The sequence below is a fragment of the Scylla paramamosain genome, chromosome 9 (assembly GCF_035594125.1).
Source record: "Scylla paramamosain isolate STU-SP2022 chromosome 9, ASM3559412v1, whole genome shotgun sequence".
NCBI classification, from domain to species: Eukaryota; Metazoa; Arthropoda; class Malacostraca; order Decapoda; family Portunidae; genus Scylla; species Scylla paramamosain.
Window position 1 is genome coordinate 29,272,501 of NC_087159.1, and position 5,000 is coordinate 29,277,500.

Below are 5,000 nucleotides of genomic sequence, written 5' to 3' on the forward strand. Positions count from 1 at the left end.
GGTCGGAGACTGGAGGAAAGAGCATTGTGTGTGTGTGTGTGTGTGTGTGTGTGTGTGTGTGTGTGTGTGAAAACTATTCGTGTTCGGCCACCATATTTTCCTCCTCCTCCTCTTCCTCTATTGTCTTTCCCCCCGATTCTTTTTCTGACCCTTAATCCTCCTCTGCCTCCTCCACTCTGGTTTTTACTTTCCTCTCACACACACACACACACACACACACACACACACACACACACACACACACACACACACACACACACACACACACACACACACACACGTAGAAATGCCCAATGTTAAATGTCCGCACGAGCTCCAATATGTGTGTGTGTGTGTGTGTGTGTGTGTGTGTGTGTGCATGATAATCTACATTGTATCTGATGCATATCTTTGTAACCTATATCTGTCCTTCCCCCTCTCTCTCTCTCTCTCTCTCTCTCTCTCTCTCTCTCTCTCTCTCTCTCTCTCTCTCTCTCTCTCTCTCTCTCTCTCTCTCTCTCTCTCTCAACCCATATCTCTCACTCACCCTCATCTTCAACACCACTATCTCCCTCGTATTATCTCCACCTTTCCTGCTTCTCTCCCGCTACCATCACCACACCCTCTCCTCATCACTAACTTCACCACCGGTATATCTCATCCATTTAACATTCTCTCTCTCTCTCTCTCTCTCTCTCTCTCTCTCTCTCTCTCTCTCTCTCTCTCTCTCTCTCTCTCTCTCTCTCTCTCTCTCTCTCTCTCTCTCTCTCTTTCTCCACCACCATCATGTCTTTACTTGCTTCAATCATCTTTCCTCCCTTCTCTTATACCTCTTCCCTCCCCTTTCTATTCTTGTCCCTGTCCTCCTCCTCCTCCTCCTCCATTGTTGCTTCCAGTAGCCGATGTCCCGTGTCGCAAGGCGTGCCCAGACCTGCCTCATTATCCTGCCTGCCTCGGGGCGCAGAGAGAGAGAGAGAGAGAGAGAGAGAGAGAGAGACGTGTGGGTCGAGTCGCCATGACAACACGATGGGAGTCATGTAATAACATACACACACACACACACACACACACACACACACACACACACACACACACACACACACACACACACACACACACACACACACACACACACACACACACACACACGAGCAATTTCATGGTCGCTCCCTCTCTTTCTCTCATTGCACTTGTCAAGATGTGAGTAGAGGCCTCACCTGTATCTTGTGACGCACGAGGAGGAGGAGATGAAGATGACAGGAGGGAAGGATGGTAAATGAGTATGAGTAGGAGGGGAGAGGGATTGGGGGCATTAATTGGGTACTGCTCTAGAGGAGGGGGAGGGATGGGGGTGCCGGCCTGCGGGAGAAAGGATTAGAGGGAAAGTAAGAAAGTAAGTAGTAGGTAGATTATGTGGCGGGAAGGTCGTGACGCGGCGGAGAAAGTCCTTCGGGTATCTAGCACAGGGGATGGGAGGTCGCCGGGGAGGGATGGGTCTGGCCTAAGGGGGGGCGGTGATTGCTGTATGTGGCGTAGAGGGGCGCGGGGAGCGTATGTGAGGGTGTGGACAGGCAGGGCACGGCGAGGCGGCCGGCGCGACGGAGCAGATGGGTTTTGGTTGTCACCTGAGGTCCTGTAGTAGCGGATGCTGTAATTCTTGATGTGGCCCCTGTGTGTGTGTGTGTGTGTGTGTGTGTGTGTGTGTGTGTGTGTGTGTGTGTGTGTGTGTGTGTGTGTGTGTGTGTATACGCGCGCACCCCATTCACAGTGCCCAGCGGGCTATGGTGGCCTGCTGCTGATCTGGGCGAGGCGGCGTGCCCTTCGCCTGCCGTGGCCACACCTAACGCGAGCCGGTCCTGGGCACCGCTCCCTCGCCAGGGAAGTGAGGCTTCGCCCTCCGTGCCCCTGGGACGGCGGCGCGGGCGTTATGCAGCGCCTGCGGTGACGCCCAATGTGGCGACAATGGGACCAATAACGTGGCAGTTACTTTAGGCGCCAGAGCGCCGCGCAGCCACGCCCGTCATGGGGGCGTGGGTACCAAAGGCGCGGCCTGGCTGGTTTTGTCTACCCGTGTGGAACGCGTGCGAAGGTCGCCTCAAGGTCACCGGCCAGCATAGTGCCGCGGCGTGCACCACGTGACGGCGGTGAATGTCAGGCGTGGACCACCGGGGACAGGCGGACAGTGTGGCGGCGTGGACCGCATGAGGCGGGTGGTCATGTTTGGAGCAGGGACGTCGCTTCCTGGAGCACGTGGGGCGGGGTAGCTGCTGCCTTGTGGCGACAGGCGACAGGGACGCTTGCGAAACACTTAGTCACTGCCTCGGGCTTGGGGGAAGAGCCCGCGTGGCGTGGCCCTGGAAAGGTGACTTGGTCGGGGACGCAGTGAGCGAGAAGCCAGGCCAGGCGTGGAGTGCCCCGCCCCAAGGAATGTTGACAGGTTTGCTGATGACACAGCCTCTTGACGTGACGGACGCGGCGGGGAAACGAGGGGCGGTGCTGGCGAGGCTGACGCAGGATGGAGGGAGAGAAAGAGTGAGGGAGGGGCAGTAGTAGCCAGTTGGGTGCGGCGCCCAAGGTTGTGCCCTCAGTCAGCGGTCCTCGTGTGTGCACCACTGGCGGAAGTAATAGTCTTATTTTTGCGCACACACGCACACACACACACACATACCGAAAACACGCGTGTACGTAAATGGAGGTGAGAAAAACACAAGTCCAGAAAAGGAAGTGAATCAATACGGAAGGGGGATGAAGGGGAGGGAGGAGATGAAGGAATGGGAAACAAAAAATCAAGAAAAACACCGTCTTTATTTTGTCCCTGTGCAATAACAGAACCATTTTTTCCTTATTCTTGAGAGCTTCATTAAGACACCTTTCCACCCCCTCTCCCCCCTCTCTCTCTCTCTTGCTGGTGCTGCTTCACAAGGCCACCTAATGGAATGTAAAGCCAAGGCCCCGGTGCTCCTGGTCCTGTTTGAGTGAGGCGGCCATTCCTTTACCTGGAGGGAGAGAGGGAGAGAGGGAGAGGGAAGGGCAGGTGAGGGAAGGTGATAGTGCAAGTTAAGATGAATTGCGTTGCAGTTGAGTGGTGGTGTGACGGGAGGGAGAGGGACGGGGGAGGGTGGGAGTGTGAGGAGCATAGACAGGGGAGCATGTGGTGAGAGAGGGAGAGGGAAAGAGAGAGAGGTGGGAGGGAGAGGGGGAGAAAGGAAAGGGAAATCTTGGGGTCTCGGCGCTTAAAGGTAAACAAACCGTCGTGATTGTGTCCTGTTGTGCAGATCAGTCTGTTTCCCTCTCTCTCTCTCTCTCTCTCTCTCTCTCTCTCTCTCTCTCTCTCTCTCTCTCTCTCTCTCTCTCTCTCTCTCTCTCTCTCTCTCTCTCTCTCCACTCTTTGCACCACCTCCCGTACTGATCGCTATGTATTCCTTCCCGTTTCTCTCTCTCTCCATGTTTACCTCCTTTCCTCCACTCTTTCATTCCATCTCTCTCTCTCTCTCTCTCTCTCTCTCTCTCTCTCTCTCTCTCTCTCTCTCTCTCTCTCTCCATTTCTTCTCTGTCCATTCATCTTCTTAGTTTTCCTCCTCACTCTCCTTCCTTCTTTTTTTCTCTCCTTTTCTTTCATCCTTCCCTCCTTTCCGCCATCTGGCCAAATAATATTTCCTCTTTTCTTCATCTTCTCATGCCCTCACTTCCTGTCTTTCAGCTGTTGCCTCTCCTCCTCCTCCTCCTCCTCCTCCTCCTCCTCCTCCTCCTTCCTTTTCCTCTCGCTAATTATGCATCAACGAGTTTTTTCATCTTTTATCGTTAACTAAGTGGACTATCGAGAGAGAGAGAGAGAGAGAGAGAGAGAGAGAGAGAGAGAGAGAGAGAGAGAGAGAGAGAGAGAGAGAGAGAGAGAGATGGTAGAGTCAGCCTCGAATGGGTAAATAATTGGAAGAGGAGGAGGAGGAGGGGGGAAGGTGGCAGTAAAAGGTTGCGTGAGAGAGAGAGAGAGAGAGAGAGAGAGAGAGAGAGAAGGGACAGGAGTAACTACAGAAACGACCATTGTAACTTCCGGTGCCGAACCAGACATAACCTCCTCCTCCTCCTCCTCCTCCTCCTCCTCCTCCTCCTCCTCCTCCTCCTCCTCGTATCCTTCCATCCTTCCCTTCACTTCCACTGGCGACCACAAGACCTTCCTTCTCCTTCCCCTTCCCACGGATTTGCTGTCGGAATAGATTGACAGATAGACAGACATAAATAAATAAACAAGCTTATGTGAATAGTGACTAACGGATGAGAACAGACAGACGGATAGACAGAAATTTGTAGACAAGATTGACTAATAGACGGATAGACAGACATATGTAAACGATTAGACAGGGAAATAGACAGGTAGACAAACACGCAAATTGATTGGCTAATAGACTTATGGGTAGTAGATTATATAGATAGACTAATATAGATTGACAGATAAGCAAGCGCATTAATGTATAAGTAAATAGATTGAGTAATAGATGCATAGACAACAGATTATATAAATAGACAGGTGGATGAGAAGATAGACAGACAGACAGACAGACAGACGGACGGCAGGATAAGGGTGAACATCGGAAGAGGAAGGGAGGAAAAATAGCAATTAAAACATTATTGCATTGTGTTTCCAGGTGAGAGGAATGATTAAAACATTACCTCTCTCTCTCTCTCTCTCTCTCTCTCTCTCTCTCTCTCTCTCTCTCTCTCTCTCTCTCTCTCTCTCTCTCTCTCTCTCTCTCTCTCTCTCTCTCTCTCTCTCTCTCTCTCTCTCTCTCTCTCTCTCTCCATCTGTGCACTTTTCCTCCTTCCACAGTCCACACTTGCCTTCAAAATGCTTCCTCCTCCTCCTCCTCCTCCTCCTCCTCCTCCTCCTCCTCCTCCTCCTCCTCCTCCTCCTCCTCCTCCTTCTCCTTCTTACCTTCCCTGCCTGCGGGTTTCGAGTGAGGGAAGGAGGGGAGAGGGAAGGAGGGAGGGAGGGAAGGTTGCCACACTCAGGTGAGCGCCGCCAC

At 52.6% G+C, this 5,000-nt stretch overlaps 1 protein-coding gene across 26 annotated transcripts in view; it reads left to right on the forward strand.

Moving 5' to 3' along the window:
- LOC135103850 (retinoic acid receptor RXR-like) overlaps positions 1 to 5,000 on the forward strand; it is a 57,428-nt gene that overhangs the window by 26,476 nt on the left and 25,952 nt on the right. The gene's annotated exons all lie outside the window — the stretch shown is intronic.